Here is a 16,480-nt window from a genome sequence, read left to right as displayed (position 1 = left end):
CAGGTACACAATATACAAGAAAAAGCTTTCAGTTAATTTTCTTATTAGCTGTTTTTATTCAATTATTCTTTGAAAATCATCTGCCAGCTGAGGTAGTACGGAGAATATTGGTGCAATTCTCATAACGTTTTGCAAATAATTATATGCAAAAAGTAGAAATTGCGATACATTTCTTTGTATTCACGTGTGAGTTCGGTTATAAGTGCGTCTAAAAAAACGAAGGAACATAAAGCAGTTGGTGCAAAGCCAAATAAGCAAATAATTGGCAACTCGGAATAAGAGTCTTCGGGAACAAAAAGAAATTTTTGGAATCCAAAATGCAGCAAATAATCCAAATTATTAAAAATTTTCTTTCTTCAGCTAACGGTGTAATCAAAAAGGCCACCGCTGATTTACAGGAGGCCTACAAGCGTTCTGAGACTGTACCAGCTCTTTGCGAAATTGCCGTCTCGACAATGAAGCCACAGGTGCGTCAATATTCTGTTGCACTACTTAAGAAGCATTTTGCGAAATTGCGTCAATGGAACAAAGTGCCGGTTGAGCAACAGCAAATTATTAAGCAGGGTATGCTTTATGCCCTCATGCAGGAGCAGCAAAAGTCTGAGCGTAAAGCAATTGCTCAATTTGTTGGTGTTTTGGTGCGTCGCGAAGCCAAAGAGTTTGACTCATGGATGACCGAAGTGCTAAAGTTCACCTACAGCTACTGCTCTTCTACCGATCCTAAGCAAGGCGAGCTAGGTTCGTCTTCATTTCCTATTTTGGCTGATGCGGCCTCTGATCAATTTTTGCAGCACATGGAATCGGTTTCATATTGGAATGGAATGTTCACTGCTGCATTGGTGACTACCGAATCAACTGGCAACATGGCTACACCTGTTATTTTCAACATTCAAATTGATATGACTTCTTTGGTGCCGTTCACATTGGGCCACAGAACAGCCGAACAAAAGTTGCAGAAGTCCATACCGTTAATTGTTAAATCCCTTCAAGCATTTGCTGTGCAGCCTGAGGTCGACCAATTCGTTTATGTTTTTGATATTCTCGAGAGTATGGCAGATTTAAATGCTAAATTGCTGAACAATCACATAAAAAAGTTGTTGGAGTTCTGCTTGGAGGCAGCAGGTAATGCCCTATTTGATAGCGCTATGCGCATAAAAGTTGCGGCTTACGTTGGCTGGTTCGTTCGCCTTAAGAAAAAACTGATTTTCAAACGAAAGTTGATCGAGCCCATAATTTGAATTGTTTTCAATTTGATGGCAACTGAACCCGAAAACGAAGACGATGATGAAGAATACTTTTCGGGTGAAGACAACTCGAATCCGATGACAACGGCTACTCAAACAATGGACCTTGCACTGAGCGTGCCACCAGAGAAATTGACTCCGCCATTATTGCAACTTTTGGAGCCCGCCTTGGACCCACTGCCACGCCGTGCTGCCTACTTAAGCATGGCCGTTATAGTCTAAGGATGCTCGGAGGCTATTTGCAACAAATATCTCGAAAGCATGCGATGGAACATCTCTCGGTTTGAGCACCCGCCTTCCTTAAATTCATTTCGTTTTTATCAATTGATTTTACTAGCGGTGAGTGAAATCGAAATTAATTTCGTACTTGGTTATTATGGTGGTATGGCTAAATGACCACTCATTCCCCATCACCATAAGACACTGTCACACCACATTCACCCCATCAATTCACATCCACATCACCGCACCTACCTCCCTTACATTCCACATTACTACACTATGCACCAACACGCACACATATACAACATCGCCACGATCACACTACCATAAAGCCATCAATCAATAGATATATAAGGGACTACAAAAGCATCCCATACGCTTCTTTTTAGCATCGATTCGCTTACGAGAGAACATCTTTCGGTTCGAGCACCCGCTTTCCCTAAATCACTTTGTTTTTATCGACTCATTTTGCTAGCGGTGAGTAAAATTAAAATTAATTTCGTACTTGATTATTTATGGTCCTTCGAGCCCTAGTGAACGGAGCTATGGGCCATTAAACATAAAAGAAAATAATAATTAAATAACGTGAACAAAAAATAATGTGCCAAAAAATGAACAAATAGTGAAAAATAACCGGCTCATTTATTGGAAAACAAATAAAAAAACCCGTGGAGTGACAAAAAGTGAACAAACAAAAACCAAAAAGGTACAGTGACAGTTATTGGAAATAAAAGTGCAGTGTAATATAAAGAAATATCCAAATATATATATATGTTATTTGCGTACATAAAGAAAATATATGTACGTATATATAAGTATATACATACATACATACATATGCCAAAAGCGAATTTGAGAGTTGAGTGACCGAACATATGTTCGAACACATAAACATACATACATAACATAAAAGTGGAAAAGCGGATAAACTTATTAAATGTCCCAAAAAAACAATAAATATAGTTTAAAAAAACTAAAGACACACGCTTTTAAAGAATATCGAACTAAAAATTTGAAAATAATTTTAAAAATTAACTTAAACAAATAATATATAAAAACTACTACCTGGTTTCAAGATAGGGCATTACTTGCTGTTTCCAAGCAGAACTTCAACAACATTTTGATGTGATTGTTCAGCAATTAAGCATTCAAATCTGCCATACTCTTGAAAATTTTAAAAGCATGAACAAATTGATCGACCTCAAATTTAACAATTAACGGTATGGACTTCTGCAGCGTTTGTTCGGCTGTGTTGTGACCCAATGTGAACGGCACCAAATAAGTCATAGCAGTTACAATGTTGAAAACCATAAATAACCAAGTATATTGCCAGCACCCTCTACGATAGCCTCATCGTATTCGCTCAAGCTCAACCTTTGGAAGAGAGATTTGCTTCAACTCTTTTAAAAGATCACCCAAACCTACAAGTGCAGACAACACAAAAGAAACTTCTTCGTCATCATTCACAATTTGACCCAACTTGGGTATTTAAATTGTAATAGCATTGGAAACGCCTTGCAAATCTTGTTGTTTGTATAGAGCAACAATGAACGAGTTCAATGCGTCAATTGACACTTTACGTATGTCTTTCTGTGGATGACCGACCATCTTGTAAACATTTTGATAAGATTTCTCCAAGTAAGGAAATAATTTTAAAAATTAACTTAAACAAATAATATATAAAAACTACTACCTGGTTTCAAGATAGGGCATTACTTGCTGTTTCCAAGCAGAACTTCAACAACATTTTGATGTGATTGTTCAGCAATTAAGCATTCAAATCTGCCATACTCTTGAAAATTTTAAAAGCATGAACAAATTGATCGACCTCAAATTTAACAATTAACGGTATGGACTTCTGCAGCGTTTGTTCGGCTGTGTTGTGACCCAATGTGAACGGCACCAAATAAGTCATAGCAGTTACAATGTTGAAAACCATAAATAACCAAGTATATTGCCAGCACCCTCTACGATAGCCTCATCGTATTCGCTCAAGCTCAACCTTTGGAAGAGAGATTTGCTTCAACTCTTTTAAAAGATCACCCAAACCTACAAGTGCAGACAACACAAAAGAAACTTCTTCGTCATCATTCACAATTTGACCCAACTTGGGTATTTAAATTGTAATAGCATTGGAAACGCCTTGCAAATCTTGTTGTTTGTATAGAGCAACAATGAACGAGTTCAATGCGTCAATTGACACTTTACGTATGTCTTTCTGTGGATGACCGACCATCTTGTAAACATTTTGATAAGATTTCTCCAAGTAAGGAATGAAAGCGACTCCGGTATGCTTGGCAAACTCCTTCAATGCTAAAATGGCCTCATCTTTTTCATCTAAATGAATTTTCAACACGGTATCAATATTGATATCGTCTTCGTTTTCATCGGCCTCCTCTGCTGCCGCTGATACTCCATCATCGTCTTTAAATGCTGGTACAACCTTCTCTGTAGAGAGTATAGAATAAATATGCATTCAATCACCTTCGGGAAAACGGAGGCCAGCTCCTCATTTACCACCTCAACCAATAAGGCAATCAAATTAAAAAGAGCACAACGTACATCGATATCCTTAGCCTTCTCGAGTAAATTCAAAGCGAACGTCATGGTATCTGTGGCGAACGGCATGAAGCTTTGCTTGCCGAACGTGCGAGCCAAGGCAGCATGAGTGTCGATAGCCTATGGACGCAGACTGATAATACCCTCTTTTTCTGTTGGAGCCAAATATGATCGCAGACGAACCGAATTGTTGGGATTCAGAGCCTCGAATAAAATTTTAATAAGCACCGACAAATATGGCTTCATTTCGTCTTCCAAATTATCACAAAACGTTTCTAACGCATACAACATACGATCAATGTGTTTGGCTTCAGCGCCGCCCCTTCGAGATTCATTGCAGAGCTGATGCAAAAATTCGCAAAGTATAGGTAGGTTTTGTGATGCGAATTTGGTGATGTCTGATTGTAAATGTTGGGAGAATTGTCCCAGCGCAAAGAAGGCTGCATTACGAACAAGTATTAGGTCGGTGATGCCTACTTTAACAGTATTCAGCATAGCCATGCTTAAGTAGGCAGCACGACGTGGTAGTGGGTCCTGCTCCATCAAGGCGGGCTCCAAAAGTTGCACGCTCAATGCAAGCAGATCCATTGTTTGAGTAGTTCGGGTTCAGTTGTCATCAAATTGAAAACCACTCGAATTATTGGCTCGATCAACTTGTGGTGGATAATCAATTTTTTCTTAAGTCGCACCAACCAGCCAGCATAAGCAGAACTCCAACAATAATTTGATGTGATTGTTCAGCAATTTAGCATTCAAATCTGCCATACTCTCGAGAACATCAAAAGTATGAACAAATTGATCGACCTCAGCCTGCACAGCAAATGCTTGAAGGGATTTAACAATTAACGGTATGGACTTCTGCAACGTTTGTTTGGCTGTGTTGTGACCCAATGTGAATGGCACCAAAGAAGTCATACTAGCTAGTATGTTGAAAATAACAGGTGTAGGTGCTTCGGTGGCCACCAGTGCAGCAGTAAAAATTTCGCAAATCGATTTCATATGCTGCAAAAATTGATCCGGGGTCGCAGCAGCCAAAATAGCAAATGTAGAACCTAGCTCGCTTTGCTTAAGATCGGCCGAAGAGCAATAGCTGTAGATGAGCTTTAGCACTTCGCTCATCCGTGAGTCAGACTTTTTGGCTTCGTGACGCACCAAAACACCGAAAAATTGAGCATTAAGTATACCCTGCTTAACAATTTGCTGTTACTCAACCGGTACTTTGTTCCATTGACACAATTTTGGTCAGTGCTTCTTAAGTAGTACAGCAGAATATTGGCGCACCTGTTGCTCCGGTGCCGAGACGGCAATTTCACAAAGAGCTGGTACAGTCTCAGGATCGTTATCCGAAATAAGCAAATTTGTAATAATTTGGATCATTTGCTGCATTTTGGATTCTAAAAATTGATTTCTCTTTCAAAGACTCTTATTCCACTTTTTTTCGCTCTTTTGCGAAATTTGTGTGCATGTAAACAAATATGAAAGTACCCATTATAATTATTAATTTGTCTACATGCACATATATATGTAACTCATTGTTTGATGCGAAATCTCCGTTGCCACGGACAACCAATGGCCGAAGCTCACGTTTTTTGTTTTCTTGTCAAAAAGTCACTATGTCGAAGGACTGACGCGACAACAAAGCGTCACAACATTGTGTTGTTGGTAAAAATCCGACTTATGCTGAATAAAAATAACGAAGGGCCGCCGATTGTCACCGTTTCCCTTGTCGCTCTAACAGCTTTGCCTACAAATCATCGTAAATATGTATGGTTATATAATATATGAGCATGCATACATATTGACGCAGATTTTGTCGTAGAAAAATATTTTAAAATTGAAAAATGTTTTAAAATTGAAAAATATGTAGGTTTTTGTATCCATTATTTGTGTGGCAATGTCATAAGCACATATGTATGTATGTACATATAGAGCAGTGCGCGCAAATGTTGTTACAGATAAATGATAATAACTGGATTTGAATTTGAATTGTACTTACATAAGTACATACATATGCTTTAAATCATGAAAGGTGTGATTTGCTTATATTACTATTTAAATATATTAAGATTTTTAAGATATTATGTTAGTATGTTATATACTTATGTATGTATGTACATATATAGTAAAGCATAGCAGATACATATACATATATATGTACTTATATGAAAGTATTTCATATTATCAAACATAAGCAATATTTAAAAAGCAACAGCAAATATTCTTTTGAAGTAATATATTTTAATTAAAATGTAATAAATTTTTCATGATATCATAGATATTCAGAAAAGGAATTTCATATCTATGAATATGATTGCATATAAATGTAAAAAAATATAAGCTAACATGCGGCTGTAATATCAATGCAAACTTCTGAGCATAATTTACATTCAGTGCTCAGCTCTGTTCACGTGCCACTGTTAAAATTTCTCCTTCTGCTCAACTACTGTAATAATCTACATTCTCTGATAAACGTTCTCTGATACAAGTAAACAAGAAAAAGCTGTCAGTAAATTTTCTTATTAGCTAATTTTTGAAAATCATTTTTTGAAAATCATCTGCCTAGTGAAGTAGTACGGAGAATACTGGTGCAATTCACATAACTTTTTTCAAATAATTATATGCAAAAAGCAGAAATTGTGTTACATTCCTTTGTACTCACGTGTGATTTCAGTTATATTTGCGTGTAGAAGACGAAAGAACATAAAGCAATTGGCACAAAGCAAGATAAGCAAATAATTGGCAACTTTTTAAGCGTGTAATTTTAGCGAAAAGAGCGAAAAAAATGGAATAAAAGTCTTTGAAAACAGAAATCAATTTTATCAATCCAAAATGCAGCAAATAATCCAAATTTGCTTACTTCGGATAACGATCCTCAGACAGTACCAGCTCTTTGTGAAATTGCCGTCTCGGCACCGGAGCAACAGGTGCGTCAATATTCTGCTGTACTACTTAAGAAGCGCTGACCAAAATTGCGTCTATGGAACAAAGTACCGGCTGAGCAACAGCAAATTATTAAGCAGGGTATGCTTAATGCGCAATTTTTCGGTGTTTTGGTGCGTCATGAAGATAAAAAGTATGACTCATGGATGAGCGAAGTGCTAACGCTCATCTACAGCTATTGCTCTTCGGCCGATCTTAAGCAAAGCGAGCTAGGTTCTACATTTGCTATTTTGGCTGCTGCGACCCCGGATCAATTTTTGCAGCATATGAAATCGATTTGCGAAATGTTCACTGCTGCACTGGTGGCCACCGAAGCAACTACACCTGTTATTTTCAACATACTAGCCAGTATGACTTCTTTGGTGCCGTTCACATTGGGTCACAACACAGCCAAACAAACGTTGCAGAAGTCCATACCGTTAATTGTTAAATCCCTTCAAGCATTTGCTGTGCAGGCTGAGGTCGATCAATTTGTTCATACTTTTGATGTTCTCGAGAGTATGGCAGATTTGAATGCTAAATTGCTGAACAATCACATCAAATTGTTGTTGGAGTTCTGCTTATGCTGGCTGGTTGGTGCGACTTAAGAAAAAATTGATTATCCAACACAAGTTGATCGAGCCAATAATTCGAGTGGTTTTCAATTTGATGGCAACTGAATCCGAAGGCGAAGACGATGGTTAAGAATAATTTTTGGGTGAAGACATCTCGAACCCGATGACAACGGCTACTCAAACAATGGATCTGCTTGCATTGAGCGTGTAACTTTTGGAGCCCGCCTTGATGGATCAGTCCATAGGCTATCGACACTCATGCTGCCTTGGCTCGCACGATCGGCAAGCAAAGCTTCATATCGTTCGCCACAGATACCATGACGTTCGCTTTGAATTTACTCGAGAAGGCTAAGGATCTCGATGTACGTTGTGCTCTTTTTAATTTGATTGCCCTATTGGTTGGGGTGGTAAATGAGGAGCTGTCCTCCGTTTTCCCGAAGGTGATTGAATGCATGTTTGATTCTATACTCTCTACAGAGAAGGTTGTACCACAATTTAAACCCGATGATGGAGTATCAGCGGCAGCAGAGGATTCCGATGAAAACGAAGACGATATCAATATTGCAAAATCGGATGGGAAGGATGATGAGTTGGACAACATTGCGGGATACCGTGTTGAAAATTCATTTAGATAAAAAAGAGGAGGCCATTTTAGCATTGAAGGAATTTGGCGAGCATACCGGAGTCGCTTTCATTCCTTACTTGGAGAAATCTTATCAAAATGTTTACAAGATGGTCGGTCATCCACAGAAGGACATACGTAAAGTGTCAATTGACGCATTGAACACGTTCATTGTTGCTCTATACAAACAACAAGATTTGCAAGGCGTTTCCAATGCTATTACAATTTAAATACCCAAGTTGTATACTTGGTTATTTATGGTTTTCAACATTGTAACTGGCATGACTTATTTAGTGCCGTTCACATTGGGTCACAACACAGCCAAACAAACGTTGCAGAAGTCCATACCGTTAATTGCTAAATCCCTTCAAGCATTTGCAGGCTGAGGTCGATCAATTTGTTCATACTTTTGATGTTCTCGAGAGTATGGCAGATTTGAATGCTAAATTGCTGAACAATCACATCAAATTATCGTTGGAGTTCTGCTTATGCTGGCTGGTTGGTGCGACTTAAGAAAAAATTGATTATCCACCACAAGTTGATCGAGCCAATAATTCGAGTGGTTTTCAATTTGATGGCAACTGAACCCGAAGACGATGATGAAGAATAATTTTTGGCTGAAGACAACTCGAACCCGATGACAACGGCTACTCAAACAATGGATCTGCTTGCATTGAGCGTGCAACTTTTGGAGCCCGCCTTGATGGATCAGGACCCACTACCACGTCGTGCTGCCTACTTAAGCATGGCTATGCTGAATACTGTTAAAGTAGGCATCACCGACCTAATACTTGTTCGTAATGCAGCCTTCTTTGCGCTGGGACAATTCTCCCAACATTTACAATCAGACATCACCAAATTCGCATCACAAAACCTACCTATACTTTGCGAATTTTTGCATCAGCTCTGCAATGAATCTCGAAGGGGCGGCGCTGAAGCCAAACACATTGATCGTATGTTGTATGCGCTAGAAACGTTTTGTGATAATTTGGAAGACGAAATGAAGCCATATTTGTCGGTGCTTATTAAAATTTTATTCGAGGCTCTGAATCCCAACAATTCGGTTCGTCTGCGATCATATTTGGCTCCAACAGAAAAAGAGGGTATTATCAGTCTGCGTCCATAGGCTATCGACACTCATGCTGCCTTGGCTCGCACGTTCGGTAAGCAAAGCTTCATGCCGTTCGCCACAGATACCATGACGTTCGCTTTGAATTTACTCGAGAAGGCTAAGGATCTCGATGTACGTTGTGCTCTTTTTAATTTGATTGCCCTATTGGTTGGGGTGGTAAATGAGGAGCTGTCCTCCGTTTTCCCGAAGGTGATTGAATGCATGTTTGATTCTATACTCTCTACAGAGAAGGTTGTACCACAATTTAAACCCGATGATGGAGTATCAGCGGCAGCAGAGGATTCCGATGAAAACGAAGACGATATCAATATTGAAAAATCGGATGGGAAGGATGATGAGTTGGACAACATTGCGGGATACCGTGTTGAAAATTCATTTAGATAAAAAAGAGGAGGCCATTTTAGCATTGAAGGAATTTGGCGAGCATACCGGAGTCGCTTTCATTCCTTACTTGGAGAAATCTTATCAAAATGTTTACAAGATGGTCGGTCATCCACAGAAAGACATACGTAAAGTGTCAATTGACGCATTGAACACGTTCATTGTTGCTCTATACAAACAACAAGATTTGCAAGGCGTTTCCAATGCTATTACAATTTAAATACCCAAGTTGTATACTTGGTTATTTAGGGTTTTCAACATTGTAACTGGTATGACTTATTTGGTGGCGTTCACACTGGGTCACAACACAGCTGAACAAACGTTGCAGAAGTCCATACCGTTAATTGTAAATCCCTTCAAGCATTTGCTTTGCAGCCTGAGGTCGATCAATTAGTTTATGCTTTTGATGTTCTCGAGAGTATGGCAGATTTGAATGCTAAATTGCTGAATCACATCAAAATGTTGTTGAAGTCCTGCTAGGAAGCAGCAAGTAATGCCCTATTTGATAGCGCTGTGCGCATTAAAGCCGTGGCTTACGTTGGCTCGTTGGTGCGCTTTAAGAAAAAATTGATTATCAAACAAAAGTTGATCGAGCTCATTATTCGAGTTGTTTCCAATTTGATGGCAACTGAACCCGAAAACGAAGACGATGATGAAGAGTACTTTTTGGGTCAAGACAGTTCGAATCCGATGACAACGGCTACTCAAACAATGGATCTGCTTGCACTGAGCGTGCCACCAGAGTAATTGATTCCGCAATTATTGCAACTTTTTTTAGCCCGCCTTGCAGGGTCAGGACCCACTGCCACGTCGTGCTGCCTACTTAAGCATTGCCGCTATAGCCGAAGGATGCTCGGAGGCTATTTGCAACTAATATCTTGAAACCAGACGACCAGCGACGGAAGATCTTTTGATTCGAGCACCCGCCTTCTCTAACTTCACTTCGTTTTTATCAACTGATTTTACTTGCGGTGAGTTAAATCAAAATTAATTTTGTACTTGGTTATTATTCATTCACCACATCAATTCACATCCACATCACCACACCTACTTACCATACATTTCACATCACTACACCATGCACCAACATGCAACATATACAACATCGCCACGATCACACTACCATAAAGCCATCAATAGATATATAAGGGACAACAAAAGGATCCCGTACGCTTCTTTATAGCATCGATTCACTTACGAGAGAACATCTTTCGGTTCGAGCACCCGCTTTCCCAAAATCACTTCGTTTTTATCAACTGATTTTACTAGCGGTGAGTGAAATCAAAATTAATTTCGTACTTGGTTATTTATGATCCTTCGAGCCCTAGTGAACGGAACTATGGGTCATTAAACATTAAAGAAAAAAATAATAATAATAATTAAATAACGTGAACAAAAAATAACAACATGAATAAAAAATAATGTGGCAAAAAATGAACAAACAGTGAATAAAACATAGGCGCATTTATTGGAAAAAACAAAACAGGTGCAGTGGTAAAGGTGCGGTGCCAAGAAGTGAACATTCAGTGAAAACAAAAAACCAAAAAGGTGCAGTGACAGTTATTGGATAAAACAGTGCAGTGTTATATAAAGAGATATATAAATATATATATATGTTATATGTGTACATAGAGAAAATATATGTACCTATATATATATACATACATGCCTACATAGGCAAAAGGTGAATTTGTGAGTTGAGTGACCGAAGATATGTTCGAACACATACACATACATATATAACATAAAAGTAGAAAAGCGGCAAAACATATTAAATGTGCAAAAAAAAAAAAAACATAAAATCAAAAAATACTGAAACACAAAAACAAAAAATCTGAATTCGCCGTGAAACCCAAAAATATACAAAAACAAGTAAGGAAGGGCTAAGTTCGGATGTAACCGAACATTTTATACTCTCGCAAAGTCAAATGGTATACTCGTTTGAGATTTCTTTGTGGATTGACTGAATATTTTCGGTAGAAGGTCAATTATAGGCACTGGGGTCCACATATTTAGTACTTAGGGGCTTGAAGAGTTTTGCTTCGATTTAGACAATTTTTGGTCACAAGGTGGCATACTTTAAACGTATTATTCACGCAAAGTTTTACCCCGATATAATCATTGTTGCTTGATATGCATATTGGAAAGTGAAAGAATCAGATGGAATTGAAAATGGTATTATATGGGAAATATACATGGTTGTAGTCCGATTTCGCTCATTTTCGCACTATAACATAGAAATATGAAAAGAACGTTATGCACCGAATTTGATAAAAATCGGTTAAGCAGATCCCAATATATGGGTTTTCACCTAAAATTGGGTGGTGCCACGCTCACTGACTAATTTTGAACGCGGTTCCTATAAAGTCATCTCATACCATCCCAGAGATAAAATTTAACGTCTGTGGCGAGTTTAGTGCTTGGCTTATCGCGCTTTTAGTATTTTTCAACAGTACCGTTATATGGGGAGTGGGCGGAGTTGTCACCCGAATTCACTCATTTTCACACTGTAGGTAGAGGTACTAAAAACATTTGCTTTCAGTGAATTTTGTTATTATAGCATTAGCGGTTTCGGAGATATACACATTAATCCTATTAGGGGCGGGACCACGGTCACTTTAAAAAAAAATTTTAACTGCAGATGCCCCTCGCTATTGTGATCCTGTATAGCAAATAAGAGTCTTGTATCATGTTGTGGATCTTAGTTATGGCAATTTATTTGTTTTTGAATAATGGCGTTTTGTGGGCGTGGCAGTGGTCCGATTGAGCCCATCTGCAATACCAACGGTCTCACGGACGGACGGACGGACAGACGGACAGGTAGTCAGCCGGATTTCAACTCGTCTCTTCATCCTGATCATTTATATATATATAACCCTATATCTAACTCGATTAGTTTTAGGTGATACAAACAACCGTTAGGTGAACAAAACTATTATACACTGTAGCAACAGGTTGCGAGAGTATAAAATAGACATTAACAATCAAACACGGGAGCGAGATTCACAACAAAATACACAATATATACAGCAGCAAAAACACAGAGAGAGAGCTGCACTACAGGCATCGGAACAGCAGGCGTTAAGCAAAAAAAGGGAAAACCCCCTTGAGGCGAGACAATGTAAGTGTATCGTTTTAAGTTTTTTATTAATTATGTATGTATGTTTGTAGAACCTGTATACCGTTAAAACTATGAAAATCCGTTTTATAAGGTTGAAAACACGCGTATGGAAACATTGAAGGAAAATATAAAAACTAAAAATTTGAGTATTATATACTTATATTTTTCCTAACTTTAACGGAAAATTTCAAAAAACCAATACATAAAAAATTAAAAAATTGGGGTGAATATACTTATATACATATGTACTTATACAATACTTGTATTTACATATACATGTATATATATATATATTATATTAACAAATTATTGATTGCCTTAACTTATGCGGTTACATTTGTATATATTGGGTTAGCAACTAAGACTTTAACATTTTGTCAATGACCTTTTCCATCTTTAAGGCAGCATCATAATCCCACGTTCATAAAACTTCTGGTTTTTATTTGCAAATAACTGAATCAGGTACGATTTGACATCATCATCATTATTGAAATTTTTCCCAATCAAGGAGCCTTGTTAAGATCGAAAGAAAAAGTAATTCGATGGTGCAAGGTCAGGACTATATGGTGGATGTGGCAAAACATCCTAACCAAGCTGCAATAATTTTTGCCGAGTGACCAAAGATGTGTGTGGACTTGGCTGGTATTGTTGTAAAAAACCCATTTTTCATCGCCAGTTATCATTTGTTTTAAAAATGGATAATTTTCATTAAGTTTCTTTAACAAATCACAACTGTTAATCTGTTGCGTTAAATGCGTTTCTTTCAGTTCGCGAAACCTGAAACTTCTTTGTAACCTCGCGTGTTATACTGTGACGATCCGAATCGATTATTGCTTTGATCAGGTCGTCATCAACTTCAACTGGACGACCAGAGCGTTTTTCATCTTTGTGTGAAAAATCACCAGAATGAAATTTAGCAAACCAATTTTGACACTGCCGTTCTTTTATGGTTGCTTCGCTATAAAGACACATAACTCTTTGGGAACTTGTGGTGTGTTTTTCCCTTTTTCGAAATTAAAAACGCAAAATATGACGAAAATGTTCCTTTTGAACCGCGTTTGAAAACTACGCAACCGATCGAACTTTTTTTTACTGATTGATAGCTGAATTACCAACTATCAAATAACGAAATGTGTTTTACATTTGGACTACGCCAGCAAACCTAAAAATTCAACTGAAGCCATTTATGAGTGAAATCCGCAATTTCATAGTTGCCAACCCAATGCAATAATTATCTCATCGTTATTATTAAAAAGTGGTGCAGCACCCTTCCATTACTGATTTCCTAATGTAATAGAAGCGCTCTCCTGAACAAATACAATAGCTTCAATAAATTGACCAAAACTTTTACCTCTTATGTAAATCTCTTATCTTACAGAAACCAACTTTATTGAATTCATAATTATTGGCTCAAAATTATTGGTTCATTAGGAGGGCTCAACCAATCTTCCCTACGAAAATTAATGGCATTTTCATCAGTTAACCATTTAGGGTGAATAGTGAATCAATGTGACTTATATAATTTTCCTTCTACACTTTCTTCAGTCTAATCTTTATATTCAATAATTTTAAATATTCCTTATTAATCAATTAGCACACAACAACCCCAAAATAAACAAGTAAGGAAGGGCTAAGTTCGGATGTAACCGAACATTTACGGTTCCTATAAAGTCATCTCATACCATCCCAGAGATAAAATTTAACGTCTCTGGCGTGTTTGGTGCTTGGCTTATCGCGCTTTTAGTATTTTTTAACAGTACCGTTATATAAAGAGTGGCCGGGCTTGTCACCCGATTTCACCCTATGGTTCTAAAACCATATGCTTTTAGTGAATTTGGCTATTACAGCTTTAGTGGTTTAGGAGACATGTACATTAAACTTATTAGGGGCGGGACCACGCCCACTTAAAAAAAAAATTTAACTGCAGATGCAGGGAGGGGCTGTGATCCTGTTTACCAAATAACACTATTGTATCTTATTGCGGAGCTTAGTTATTGCAATTTATTTGTTTTTGATTATTGGCGATTTGTGGGCGTGACAGTGGTCCGATTACGCCCATCTGCAATACCAACCGTCTTACGGTACTAAGAAACATGTCTATCAAGTTTCATAAAGATATCTCAATTTTAACTCAAGTTAGAGCTTGCACGGACGGACGGACAGTCACCCGGATTTCAACTCGTCTCTTTATCCTGATTATTTATATATATATAACCCTATATCTAACTCGATTAGTTTTAGGTGATACCAACAACCGTTAGGTGAACAAAACTATTATACTCTGTAGCAACAGGTTGCGAGAGCAACAGGTTAACATAAGCGCAGTCGGTAAAAGCGCCATAAGAGTGAAAACTCAGATGTGGAGGATGATGATTTGAACCTCATTGCGGGATACAGTGTTGAAAAAGAGGAGGCCATTTTAGCATTGAAGAAATTTACCGTACATACCAGAGTCGCTTTCATGCCTTACTTGGAGAAATCTTATCAAAATGTTTACAAGATGATCGATCATCCATAGGAAGATATACGTAAAGCGTCGATTGACGCATTGAAATCTTCGATTGTGGCTCTATACAAACTACAAGATTTGCAAGGCGTTTACAATGCTATTACAATTATGATACCCAAATTGGGTCAAATTATGCATCATGACGAAGAAGTTTCTGTTGTACTCTTTGTCCAATTTGACGAGTTTACTGGAGATGAAGACGAAGACGCTGAATAGAGCGAATATGATGAGACTATCGTAGAGGGTGCTGGCAATATACTTGGTTATATATGGTCCTTCGAGCCGGAACGGATAAAACAACGAAACAAGGCGCAATCAGTCACATATTTGGATCACAATTCGAATAATTTTTTGGGCAATATACAAGAAAAAGCTTTAAGTAAATTTGCTTATTAGCTATTTGTATTCTATCATTCAAAAGTAGAAATTGCGATAAATTTTTTTGTATTCACGTGTGAGTTCGGTTATATGTGCGTCTAAAAAAATGAAGCAACATAAAGCAGTTGGCGCAAAGCAAGAGAAGCAAATAATTGGGAAATTTGTAAGCGTGTAATTTAAGCGAAAAGAGCGAAAAACTACTGGAATAAGTGTCTTTGGGAACAGAAAGCAATTTTTGGAATTCAAAATGCAGTAAATGATCCAAATTATTACAAATTTACTTTCTTCGGCTAACGATGTAATCAAAAAGGCCACCGCTGATTTGCAGGAGGCTTACAAGCATTCTGGGACTGTACCAGCTATTTGCGAAATTGCCGTCTCGACAATGAAGCCACAGGTGCGTCAATATTCTGTTGCACTACTTAAGAAGCATTTAGCGAAATTGCGTCAATGGAACAAAGTGCCGGTTGACCAACAGCAAATTATTAAGCAGGGTATGCTTAATGCCCTCATGCAGGAGAAACAAAAGTCTGTACGTAAGGTTATTGCTCAATTTCTTGATGGTTTTGTGCGTCACGAAGCCAAAGAGTCTGATTCATGGATGAGCGAAGTGATAAAGTTCATCTACAGCTACTGTTCTTTTACCGATCCTAAAAAAAGCGAGCTAGATTCATCTACATTTACTATTTTGGCCTTATACCTAGTCACAATAAACGAGCTCAATACGTCTATTGACACTTTACGATAATATTTCTCAAAGTAAGGGATGAACGGTACTCCATCTTTTCATCTAAATATGCATTTTTAACACTGTATCC

General features: G+C 37.9%; 1 pseudogene; it reads left to right on the top strand.

Annotated features, from left to right (window-relative positions):
- The first annotated feature begins 317 nt into the window (after positions 1-317).
- On the top strand, positions 318-15,997 carry LOC138858293 (importin-4-like; annotated as a pseudogene).
- Positions 15,998-16,480: the final 483 nt, after the last annotated feature.

The sequence above is a fragment of the Bactrocera oleae genome, chromosome Y (genome assembly GCF_042242935.1).
Source record: "Bactrocera oleae isolate idBacOlea1 chromosome Y, idBacOlea1, whole genome shotgun sequence".
Taxonomy (NCBI): domain Eukaryota; kingdom Metazoa; phylum Arthropoda; class Insecta; order Diptera; family Tephritidae; genus Bactrocera; species Bactrocera oleae.
This window is presented reverse-complemented; position numbering and strand designations above follow the sequence as displayed.